Source organism: Piliocolobus tephrosceles, chromosome 13 (assembly GCF_002776525.5).
Source record: "Piliocolobus tephrosceles isolate RC106 chromosome 13, ASM277652v3, whole genome shotgun sequence".
Taxonomy (NCBI): Eukaryota; Metazoa; Chordata; class Mammalia; order Primates; family Cercopithecidae; genus Piliocolobus; species Piliocolobus tephrosceles.
In genome coordinates, this window is record NC_045446.1 from 61605121 (window position 1) to 61618682 (window position 13562).

The 13562-nt window shown below is 40.7% G+C and overlaps 1 protein-coding gene and 1 pseudogene across 3 annotated transcripts in view; one reads left to right on the plus strand and one right to left on the minus strand.

Moving 5' to 3' along the window:
- STIM1 (stromal interaction molecule 1) overlaps positions 1 to 13562 on the minus strand; it is a 216861-nt gene that overhangs the window by 84864 nt on the left and 118435 nt on the right. The window lies entirely within an intron of this gene.
- Positions 4757 to 5062, plus strand: LOC111540913 (annotated as a pseudogene).

Sequence of the window (13562 nt, forward strand, 5' to 3'; positions counted from 1 at the left end):
AGAAAGAAAGAAAGAAAGAAAGAAAGAAAGAAAGAAAGAAAGAAAGAAAGAAAGAAAGAAAGAAAGAAAGAAAAGAGAAAGAAAAAGGAGAAGGAAAAATATTCAAAGAAATAATGGCTGAAAAACCTCCCAAAGTGTTTTGAAAAACATTAATCTACCCATAAAGAAAATCTAATAAACTCCAAATAGGATAAATGCAAAGAGATCCACAAATAGACACATTAAGTAAAATGCTAAAAGTCAAAAGCAATGAGAAAACTTTGAAAGCAGCAAGAGAAAAATGACTCATCTCACACATGTGAACCCCAGTAAGATTAACAGTTAACTTCTCACCAAAAATAATGGATACCAGAAGACAAAGGGATAACATAGTCAAAGGGCTCACTGAAGTGAGGGGGATGTCAACCAAGAATTGTATATCCGGCAAAACTCTCATGAAAAAATGAAGGTAAAAAATAAAGACAATTCCAGAATTAAAAAACACTGAGAAAATTCATTGCTAACTGACACACCTTACAAAAAAATACTAAAGGAAGCTCTTGAGGCTAGTAAGTGACCCCAGATAGTACTTTGAATCTGTACAAAAAAGTACCAACACTGAGCCAGGTACTGTTCTAGGTACTGGAGATACAGCAGTGAAAAAAGCAGATCCCTTTCCCTTATAAACTTTATATTATAGGCAATAAATAATAAAACAATAAGTGATTAAATAATAAAATCCAGATGATAAGTTCTTAAAAATTATTTTAAAAAGTGATTCATAATGAAGATCTAGGTGCCAGGAATGGAGTAGAGGTGCAGATTTCATTATTTAATAGGGTGGTCTGAGAAAGGTCTCTTTGATAAGATGAAGTATGACAAATGACAATATTTTGGGGGAGTTTTGTTTTGTTTTTTGTTTTTTTGAGACAGAGTGTCCCTCCATCGCCCAGGCTGGAGTGCAGTGGCACAATCTCTGCTCACCACAACCTCCACCTCCTTGGTTCAAGCATTTCTCCTGCCTCAGCCTCTCGAGTAGCTGGGACTACAGGCATATGCCACCACACCCAGCTAATTTTGTATTTTTAGTAGAGACAGGGTTTTACCATGTTGGCCAGGCTGGTCTCGAACTCCTGACCTCAAGTGATCTGCCTGCCTCAGCCTCCCAAAGTGCTGGGATTACAGGTGTGAACCATCATGCTCAGCCACAAAGTATATTTCATATGGAAATATGAGGGCATAAACTAAATATCTAAGGAAACAATAGTCCAGGCAGGGGCAAGAGCTAGAACCAAGGCCCTAAAGCAGGGATACAAAAGAGTATGAAGGAACACCAAAGAGTGTGGCTTCAGTGAGTGACAAGGGGAATATAAGTCAGAGAGGAGATCAGAATAAGTGGGGACCAGATCACAGAGGGCTTTGCTAACTTTTGTGGAGACTGTGGCTTTCACATCAAACAAAAAATGAAGTTATCACAAGTTTTGAGCAGAGCAAAATGATCTGGTTTACGTTTTTTTTGTTTTGTTTTGTTTTTCAAAAAAGCTCTCTAGCTGCTATACTGAGAATAAATGTAGATGAGGCTATCTGCTCGGAGACTATTGAGCCTTGGTGCCTGCAGTGGAATGATAGTGAGAAATGATTCTATTTTGGATATATTTTAAAGGGAGAACCCATAGGATTTACCAATAGATGTGGAGTTGACAAAATTATGAATTATTTAGAATATTTTTTGCCCAGGCAATGGAAACAATGGACTTGCCTTCAACTGAGATGAGGAAGGCAGTGTATACAGCAGGTTTTGGATGAGATAATATTTAGAATCCAGCTTGGTGCACATTAAGCTTCAGATGCCTTTAAAACTCTTAGAAGAAAACACACGGGTAAGTCATCATGACCTTGGATTTGACAATGGTTTCTTAGACATGACCTCAAAAGCATGAACAGCAACAGCAGCAAAAAAATAAATAAACTGGACTTCATCAAAATTAAAAACTTCTGTGCTTCAAAGGACATGATCAAGAAAGTGAAAAAGCAACCCACAGAATGGGAGAAAATATTTTCAAATCACGTATCTCATAAGGGATTTGTATATAAAATATATAAAGAACTTTAACAACTCAATACCAAAAAGACAACCCAATTTAAAATGAGCAAAGGTTTTTAATTTTATTTAAAAAATTTTTTGAGACACAGTCTCACTCTGTCACCCAGGCTAAAGTGCAGTGGCCCAATCTCAGCTCACTGCAACCTCCGCCTCCTGGGTTCAAGCTATTCTCATGTCTCAGCCTCCTGAGTAGCTGGGATTATAGGTACACACCACCATGCCTACCTAATTTTTGTATTTTTTTGTAGAGACCAAGTTTTGCCACTTTGGCCCAGCTGGTCTCAAACTCCTGGCTTCAAGCAATCCGCCTGCCACCCAAAGCACTGGGATTACAGATGTGAGCCACCATACCAGGACGCAAAGTTATTATTAAAAACTGAAGAAAAAAAAAAGATGTTGGTAAGGCTGCAGAGAAAAGGCAACACTTATATACAGTTGATGGAAATGTAAATAGTCCAGCCACTGTGGAAAGCAGTTTGGAGATTTCTAAGAGTACTAAAAATAGAACTACCATTCGATCCAGCAATTCCATTACTGTATACATACCCAAAGGAAAATAAATTATTCTACTAAAAAGATATGTGCACTTATATGTTCACTGCAGCACTATTCACAATAGTAAAGACATGAAATCAACCTAGATGCCATTAATTAATGTGGTACAGGCCAGGCACGGTGGTTCATGCCGGTAATACCAGCACTTTGGGAGGCCAAGGTGGGAGGAGAGCTTGAGCCCAGGAGTTCAAGACCAGCCTGGGCAACATGGCAAAACCCTGTATCCACAAAACAATACAAAGAAATTAGCCAGGCAGTGGTGCATGCCTGTAGTTCCAGCTACTCAGAAGCTGAGGTGGGAGGATCGCTTGAACCCAGGAGACTGAGGCTGCAATGAGCCGGAATCATGCCACTGCACTCCAGCCTGGGTTACAGAGGAAGACCCTGACTCAAAAAAAAAAAAAGAAAGAAAGAAAATGTGGTACGTATTGACCATGAAAAGCAATGAAAATCCTTTGCAGCAACATGAATGCAGCTGGATGCCATTATCTTAAGTGAATTAGTGCAGACACAGAAAACCAGATATTGCATGTTCTCACTTACAAGTGGGAGCTAAATCTTGGGTACACACAAACACAAAGATGTGAACAATAGATACTGGGGTCTCCAAAAGGAGTGGGGATAGGGAGAAGGACTGAAAAAATTCCCATTGAATGCTACGGTCACTATCTGCATAAGAAAATCAACAGAAGCCCAAACCTCAGCATCACGCAATATACCCTTGCAACAAACCTGCACATGTACCCCATGAATATAAAATTAAGATGGAAATTTTTAAAAATAATAATAAAAAATAAAATAAATGAGCAAAGGATCTGAGAAAATATTTCTCTAAAGAAGATATACAAATAACCATTAAGCACATGAAAAGATGTTCAATACCGTTAGTCATCAGAGAAATGTAACTCAAAATCATAATGAGATATTACTTTATACCAACTAGGATGACTGTAATCAAAAAGTCAGACAATAACAAGTGTTGATGAGCATGTGGAGAGATCAGATCCCTCACACACTGCTGGCAGGAATGTAAAAATGGTTTAGCCACTTGAACCATTTTTATATGGAAAATACTCTGGCAGTTCCTAAAACAGTTACCATATGACCCAGCAATTCTATTCATATGTATGTACCCAAGAGAAATAAAAGTGTATGTCCAAATAAAACATAAAACACATGTCCACACAAAAACTTATACATGTCTATAGCAGCAGTATTCATAATAGCCAAAAGGTGAAACAAACCAGATGTCTATAAATTGATGAATGGCTAAACAAAACTGGTATGTCCATGCAATAGAATATTATTTGGCCATGAAAAGAAATAAAATACAGATATATATACATGAACATGTACAGGCAGTACTGATACAACATGAATGCACCTTGAAAACATGCTAAGTGAAAAAAGTCAGTTACAATGGACCACATATTATATGACTGTATTTACATGAAATGTCCATAATAGGCAAATCTACAGAAAGAGAAAGTAGATGCGTGATTGCTTAGGGCTGGGGGAAATGTTGGGAGAGAACAATAGCTAATGTGTATGTGGTTTATTTTTGAGGTGACAAAATGTTTTTAAATTGAGGTGATAGTTGCACATATCTGTGAATATACTAAAACCCATTGAATTGTATACTATAAACGGGAGAACTGCACAGTATGTGAATTCTTTCTCCAAAAAGCTGTTCTTTTTTTTTTAATTGATAGGTTACACTAGGCCAGATAAACTTTTTCTGTAAAGAGTCAGACAGTAAATATTTTATGCTTGGTGGTCGCAACTACTCAACTCTGCTGTTCTTGCCTAAAAGCAGCAATAGACAACATGTAAATGAATGAGAGTGGCTGTATGCCAATAAAACTTTACGAACTCTGAAATTTTAATTTCATATAAATTTCACATCTTGAAATTCTTCTTTAGTTTTTCCCCTAAACTATTTTAAAATGTAAAAATCAGGGTTCTCCCATCGCCCTTGCTGTAGGTCTCAGCAGCCGGGCGGCAGGAGGAGCGGCAGTGACCAGGCAGCCCAGCTTCGCCAAGGCAGCCCAGCTTCGCCAAGGCTCTCCCTGCGCCACGGTTCGCAGACATCCCGCACGCGCCCTCCACGCCACCAGGATGACTAAGAGCAAGGTCAGCTTCACCAAAGGGGCCGCCAAGGAAGAGCCGGAGAGAAGATAGTCGCGGTTGTCTGCTAAACCTGCTCCTGCAAAAGTGGAAGCGAAGCGGAAAAAGGCAGCAGCAAAGGATAAATCTTCAGACAAAAAAGTGCAAACAAAAGGGAAAACGGGAGCAAAGAGAAAACAGGCCGAAGTGGCTAACCAAGAAACTAAAGAACATTTGCCTGCAGAAAACAGGGAAAAGAAAACTGAGGAGAGTCCAGCCTCTGATGAAGCAGGAGAGAAAGAAACCAAGTCTGATTAATACCACACATCATGTGTTATCAGTGGTCCCTGTCTCCCTTCTTGTACAATCCAGAGGAATATTGTTATCAACCATTTTGTAAATGCAAGTTTTTTAGTAGTTCTAGAAACATTTTTTAGAAGGAGGGAATCCCACCTCATCCCAATTTTTAAGTGTAAATGCTTTAAGAGGTGCAATCATTCGCTGGTTGTTTGTTTTTTGGTACAACCAGAAAATAGTGTGGGATATTGAATTAAGGGAGGCTTTAACTATCTTTGGTGTCAGCTTAACACTCCATAGATGGGGGGTTAGTTTTTATATCCTATAATATAAAGCATATTAAATGACAATATGGAGTCAGTCCTGCATTTAATGTCTTGAACATTTTAAATTACTTCTATTCCCATGTTGTTTTTTGGTAGAATTGTTTCCTAAAGAAAACCACTCCTTGATCATGGCTCTCCCTGTCAGAACTGTGTGTACTCTGTAACATCTTTGGTTGTGGTAGTCCTGTTTTCCTAATAACTTGGTTACTGTGCTGTGAAAGATTAAAAATTTGAATATGTAGTGTACATGCTATTCAGTTGTGAATTGGTGGGACGTATGTAACAGCTTATCAACATGTGAAGATGCTGGTACTTGATAGCCTCTTAAGGACATTTGCTTCCAAATTCTAAGCTGGAAAGTCACTGGAATAACTTTAAAAAAAGAATTACAATACATGGCTTTTTAGATTTTCGGTATGTATATTAATAATTGTGTACAAATTGAAATGTCTGTACTGATCCTCAACCAATAAAATCTCAATTATGAAAGAAAAAAGTTTTAAAATCATTTTTAGTTTGCAGGCTATACGAAAAAACAGTTTGCTGATCCCTGGACTAGATATAATAAATCCACCCTCTGCTCTGGCTTCAGGTGCTAGGGAAATCTCTCTCCCTGACAGTCCCCACGAACAAAAGGCAACTTCAATTCCACGCTCAGTTTTCCCTCATGCTACCATCCCTATACACGGCTTTCCAACACCCTGAGAGGATCACAAACCCAGCCAAACACTCAACAGCAGGAAAACCTCTAGGACTCCATTTCCAAAATAGAACACCCACTTCAATTGACTTGGCAAAAAGAGTTAGAGCTCACCATGCGTTTCTTATAAATGACACTCACCTTTGGGCAGTAGTATGGGAAGAAGCTTAAGGACAAAGAATATAAGAATAAAACAAACTCATGCCTCTCCCAAGAAGCTTCTGGCATCTAATCAACTCTAAGAGGGAGGATTTAGGCTTATGTGTCAATGAGCAATACAAAATATATATACACACACTGTGTGTGTGTGTGTGTGTGTGTGTGTGTGTGTGTGTGTCCTTAAGGACAAAATATCCTATTAGAGTACTGTACTACACAAGAGAAGGCAGAAGAATAGTGCAGGCATTAGGAGTTCCAGAAGACTTTGTTAAGCAGCACTTGTTCTTTCATCTGCCTAACCAATTATTTACTGAATAGTTACTATGTGACAGGTCTTGTGTTGAGATCCAAGGACACACAGATTAATCAGAATTGAAAGCATCTGGGTGAGACAGATATATAGAAGAGAGTCTGTCCTTGAAGGAAAGAACCACTGTTCTATGTGGAGGAAAGTGTTATCACTCAATCCCAGAGACAGAGCCCAGCAACTTTCTCTCCAGCCCCTCTCCAGCCCCATACTGCCTGAGACCGCACAAAGTTTTGCACTCTCAACTGATCACACAGCTTGGTCAACATCCAGAGAAAACACAAAGCTTATGAAGTGTCATATAGGAAAAAGAATTTCACAGATAATGTCTTGAATCACATTTCTGACACTGACCACTATGTCACCTAGAACCTGTAAAATGCAAACTACCTCATAGTTACAATGTGGAGAAAAGGAGATAATTTAAGGCACAGTGCCCCACAGTGCCTATATGTAGAAGATGCTTCATATGTGTCCCCTTGACAAGGGGGCTCATACTATTTATACCAGTTTATCTGAGGAGAAACCTAGTGTCTGAGAATAAACAAGAATAAATAGTATGATCCCCCTTGTCAAGGGACCCAGCAAGTTCTGATCTTACCAGTGACTTCCCAGAGACTTCTAATCTTACCTCTGCCTCCTCAAGACACCAAGTGGCTAGATAAAAGAGGGCATGACTCTCATCCAGCCAGTGCCAAAGTGCTGAGGTATATGCCTATGTGGATCTATACCTGAGAAGGCCTGATGCATGTTGGGTACTGACAAAAAATTACAAGAAACTGGATAACACAACAACTATAGAAATTTGCACACAGCTCTATGGTTTACAAAAAAAGGATCTTTTTCAAGTCTCACATCAGCCATTGAAGGTATATGTTACTGGTGTCCCTATCTTATAGATGAAGTAACTATTCTCTAGATACCTCCCTACTTGATGTCTCCCAGAGTTGCCATATTTTTTGTCTCCTGCCTTTACTCGTTAAGGTCCCCTCTCCTGGAATGTTCTTCTTCCTTTCTTCATCTAGTAAACTCCTGCTCATCTTTAAAAACCAAGTTCTAACTTCACCTCCTCTGCAAAACCTGCTCCTGACATACCTTCAGTCAGAATTAGGGCCAGCTCTGTTTACTTCTAGCTTTTCAACTTTAGGATGAAATCCAAGTTCCTCAGTATGGCATACAAATCTGGCTAGAGCCTGCCTTTCTAATCTTATTCCCAACCTCTCCCTCCCTACCCCACTATTACATTTGCTCAAGTTAAAAGAACCACTGAACCACAGATTCCCAAGGACATCATACTTGTTACTCCACATGATGTATCATGCTCAGCCCCCTCCCCATGTAAACCCCTATTCACTTCCAAAAATTCATCTCAGGCAATACCTTTTCTGGGAAGTATTTTCTGTCTCCTCAGATGGGTTAACTCTTTTCTGTACTTCCAAAGCATGCAGGGCTCATCTCTTGTTACAATCTCTACGGGGATAGAATATGTATGTTTTTCTGTCTCAGTAAGTGAAGTGAGACCTTTGTAGGTAGGAAATTCATCTTAATAGTCTTTAAATGGGTATGCAAAGCATATCCAGCATCCAGCACAAACCACACACTAAATATGTTTGAAGAAAAAAGAGAGAAAGAAGGCAAGCAGCACATCAAAAAGAAAGATTTCAAAGGAGGTATTTATAAGTGAGGAGAAGAATACAAGAATGAATGAAAGGAAACTCACTGGACTTAAGTGAATCAGACAATTCTTCTTAATGCTATGAAATACAAGTACACTGAATGTGAGGCATAGCAGACACAGACATGCACAGAAGGACTTGAAAAAATACATATATAGTCAAACAAAGACAAACACCAGTTAGGTCTGAAGGGAAGCAGGGCCTTGGGAGCCAGCTGCCAATTCCTCCTTGGACAGGAAGAGTCAGAAGTTTTAATACCTGAAACATGGCTTTTCTCTCTCTGCTAGCTTGACCACTCCTGGCTGCTAGAAGATACCTGCATTCTGCCTACCACTTTATGGGACCCAGATTCTGTCTAGACTAACAGTATCTTTGGGCTGCTAATTACATTTCTGGCTCTGCTTTTTCTTCCAGGTCCTGTGTCCTATACCTCAGGCCAAACCCTTTGTCCCTAACCTTCTCCTTGATCCTCAACCTCATTTATGGGCTTTCTTTCAGCCCCTACTTCCTTGGCTCAGTGTTCCTCTTCTCCTTTCACTTCTTGTCATACACAGACACATCTAAATGCAGAAAGACATATACCCACACAAGCACAAAATGATGTATACACACATACAAAAAAACCACAAACACAAAGGCACATATAGACATATACACATATATAGACATATACACAAACAAGTCTTACAAATATATCTCATCCCTGTCATCAACAGGATTACCATCCAGAATAGACAAAGCAGACTCAACAACAAAGAGAGGGGGAAGGAAAACAACAGTCTGCTTAGTGAGAAAGAATTTCCCTATCTGTCAAAGCAAGCCACCATCAGGTTTTCCTGGAAACATGAGGGGTACCATCTGGGGGAGCTGCTGCCTCATCTTGTGTCTGGCTAAGGTACTGGGACAGATTGCAAACTATGCCTACTCTCACTGCTATGTAGCTCAGCTTGTCTGGAAACTGGTACCTTTGCCTGCGTGCTGGCTGACAAGATGGTTTCTGCTATACCAGTACATATAAGATCACTGCATCCTGATTCCTCTGGAAACTCCCACAGGCCCTTGCATACAGTCCTTAAAATGTGCTATTGTTACTGCCTGTTTATATATTTGTCTCTCACACTAGCCTAGGGCTTGTTAATGGCAAAGGGTATCCAATTTTCATCTCTACTTTATAGATGAGCAAAGTGAATCTCCAAATCATTTAGCCATACACTTACTACATTGCAAGGTTTGGATCTGAACCCAGGTTGGACTCCAAAGCTTACGCTTAGACTTTTAAAAAGTCAAAGTCCAAACAGTTTATTCTAAAGTTATTCTAAGAAACTCACAAAAGTTAGGACTGAATGTACGAGCTAGGCCAAAGAACTTGAACTCAGTGGAAGTTGCAGCCTATAAACTGATGAGCCACTCCTGGTAGGTGAATGCTACAGCCACCCTATAAGTACTTACAAGGAAGAATGGGAACAGGACATTTCTTTAGCCTAAGGAGCAGGTTTCACCTGAAAAATGATGTCATTCATGGTGTCAACTGTCTCTGTTCTGTCCAAAGGCCCTGAGCCGACTTTAATCTGTGCTTTGCCTGAATAAATAGCAGGGGGTCAGAATGTTCCATGAAGTAGGAGACAAGATGATGATTGCACCAGGATACAGGCAGAGAACTAGAAAGAAAAAAAGTAGAGAGGTGCCTCCAAACTGAAGTCAAAGAAGAATTACTATAGCAACAAAATGTATATACTGGAAAACAATGCTGAAGTTAATTTGCATATAGTAAATTTTTTTAAGAAAGGAGAAAGGCTGGACGCGGTTGCTCATGCCTGCAGTCCCAGCACTTTGGGAGGCCAAGGCGGGCGGATCAGTTGAGGTCAGGAGTTTGAGACCAGCCTGACCAACATGCGAAACCCCGTATCTACTAAAAATACAAAAATCAGCAGGCATGGTGGCATATGCCTGTAATCCCAGCTACTCAGGAGGCTGAGGCAGGAGAATCACTTGAATCCAGGAGGCGGAGGTTGCAGTGAGCCGAGACTGCGCCACTGTACTCCAGCCTGGGCAGCAAGAGGAAATTCTGTCTTAAAAAGAAAAGAAAAAGAAAGAAAGGAGAAAGAGGAGGAGGAGGAGGAGAAAAAGCAGCAGTAGCAGTAGCTCCAGGCTGTCAAAGCTGTGTGCAGGGAAAGCAAAGAAAAGTTACGTTCAGAATTGGGTCCAGGGACCAAAAGGAAAGCACTGCTTCCCAGGTGCCAGTATGGCCTCTTGGAGTGATATAGCAGCCATGGGAATCAGAGAGAGGCCCCGAGCACAAGGTGAATCAAGGAAAAATAAAACTAGAGTCACTTGGTCAGCTGTCTTTGACAACTCCCCACATGTAATGCCACATAGTAGGGGTCAAGAAATTGATTCAGGACCCTGGTATATAGATAAGAGGGAATTGCCACCAGAGTTGCCCCACGGATTCTTTGACATCTTAACTTCCCCAGAAGCAGTACTAACTACAAAAAAGAAAAAGGAAGGAATAAAAAGAGGGAGAGAGGGAGAAATTCTCCAAAAGAGAATGCTCCAGGACTCTTCAGTCTGACATTTTCAAAAGTCATCTATACCTGTCCAGGAACTGAGGCAACCTCGCTGTCAGTTAGCTAACCAGGGATCTGCTTCTAGCAACCATGGTACTTCAGACTTCAAAGCACCACTGTATCTCTATCAAAGTTGGAGGTAAGAAAAATGGAGATAGAGGCTGGGCACAGTGGCTCACACTTGTAATCCCAACACTTTGGGAGGCCAAGGCAGGCCAATTACTGGAGGCCAGGAGTTCAAGACCAGCCTGGCCAACATAACGAAACCCCTTCTCTACTGAAAACACAAAAACATTAGCTGGGCATGGTGGTGCATGCCTGTAGTCCCGGCTGCCCTGGAAGCTGAGGCATGAGAATCACTTGACCCTAGGAGGTGGAGGTTGCAGCGAGCGAGACCGCGCCACTGCACTCCAGCCTGGGCAACACAGCAAGACTCTGTCTCAAAAAAAAGAAATGGAAATAGAAATCAACATGACTTTCGAAGTGCTTTCTACAGGGCCCTAAGGATGGTTACAGGCTGAGCTACAGAAAGGCAAGTGAAAGGTGACCACCACTCCAAACAATGCAGTGAGATTTTTTTAAAAACATCTTTATTGACATCAAATCCACATACCAATTGTAGTATAAAACCCAATAGTTTGTAGTATATTCACAGAAGTATACAACTATCACCACATCAACCTGAGGCACATCTGAGTTACAATAACCTCAAAAATGGTTAACTATAAGCTAACTCAGTCTCTTTCCTTATTGGTTATATGGGAAAAAATTAATGTCTGTCTCAGAGATTTCTTGTAAGGATTATATGAAAGAGTGTATGCAAGAGTACACAGCACAAGCCTAGCACATCATAGCAATGGTAGTAGGAGTAAAAGAAGTAGAAATACTGCTACTATAAACTAGATCACAGGCTGGGCACTTGATATACCTGATTTCATTTCATCTTTGCCATAATCTTTCAAGGTAGGAATTACTGACTAATTTGAGGGTAAGGAAATGAAAGTTCACAGAGTTTAAGAAAATTTTCCAGGCTGGGTACGGTGGCTCATGTTTACAATCCCGGTACTTTGGGAGGCTGAGGTGGGCAGAGATTGCTTGAGCCCAGGAGTTGGAGACCAGCCTGGGTAACATGGTGAAACCCAATCTCTACAAAAAATACAAAAATTTATCTGGGCATGGTGGCGTGCACCTGTAGTCCCAGCTACTCAGGAGGCTGTAATGGGAAGATTGGTTGAACCCAGGACTTTGAGGCTGCAGTAAGCTATGAGCATGCCACTGCACTCCAGGCTGGATGACAGAGCAAGACTCTATTTCAAAAGAAGAAAAGAAAAGAGAAATGAAAAGAAAAGAAAAAGAGAAAGAGAGAAAAAAATTTTCCAAAGTCAAACAACTAATAATTGGCAAAAGTATACCTGAAACCATCATCTTTCTTGCTCTAAAAGTACATACTTCTGCTCTACTACATAATCTTTCGGCATTCTCAGTGTTTTCCTTTTCTTCTTCACTTGTGCCCCTATAGTATGTGTTATTCTCAAAGTCTTTCCTATCATTTTAAGTACAGTAATCTTACCTCCATCCAGATTCTGCACATGATTCATAACATAGGACAGAAGGGTAGGGAAGAGGGTCACAGAGGAGATCAGACATATAGGTCATATACTAACATGTCTAGAGGTCAGACTCTAGCAACTCCAGAAAAACAACCCAACACTGACTTCAGCTTTTATCCTGACAGGGAACTCACAAGTCCAAAGCACTCTGTTCCCAGTACCAATGACCAGCTCACTCTGTACTCCTCCTTTGCACTAGAGAAACAATTTAAAGGGCATAAAATAATAAGACAGTATCTTTGTTTTCAAATTCAAAATTAAAAAAAATCTCAACTCAGCACCCTTATGAGAAAGGCCCTGAACCAAACACAATGTTATGAGAAACAGCAATGAATAAAACCTAGTTCATGACCCCTAAAGGAACCCACAACCCAAATGTAGGATAGGTAAGCATGGACCCAATTACAATACAGAACAGAGCAACATGACAAACATAAGGTTCATGCCAAGTACTCTCGAACATGAGAAAGGATTACTTCCCACTGTAGGAGAACAAACAAGATTTCTTGGACTGGCCAGGCATGGTGGCTCACGCCTATAATCCCAGCACTTTGGGAGCCCGAGGCGGGTGGATCACAAGGTCAGGAGTTCAAGGCCAGCTTGGCCAACACGATGTAACCCCGCTTCTACTAAAAGTAAAAAAATTAGCCAGGCGTGGTGGCGCGCACCTGTAATCCCAGCTACTCGGGAGCCTGAGGCAGGAGAATCGTTGGAACCCAGGAAGCAGAGGTTGCAGTGAGCTGAGATCATACCATTGCACTCCAGCCTGAGCAAAAGAACAAGACTCCGTCTCAAAAAAAAAAAAAAAACATTTCTTGGATGAGGCAACATTTAATCTAGGCCAGTAGTTCTCAACAAGGGGCAGTCTGAAAATTGACAACTGACAATAGTAACTGGCAATATTTTTGGTTGTCAAACTGGAAGGGGGAAGGGGAAAGGTTTGCTACTGGCATCCAGTATATAGAGGCTAGGAATGCTACTAAACATCCTACAATGTACAAGACAGCTCCCCACAACAAAGAACTATCTGGCCCAAAATATCAATAATGCTGAGGTTCAGAAACCCTGATCTAGGCCTTGGAGGACAAATGAAATTTCTTTTTCCTTTTGTTTTTATTTGTTTTTTGGTTGTGTGTGTGTGTGTGTGTGTGTGTGTGTGTGTGTGTGTGTGTGTGT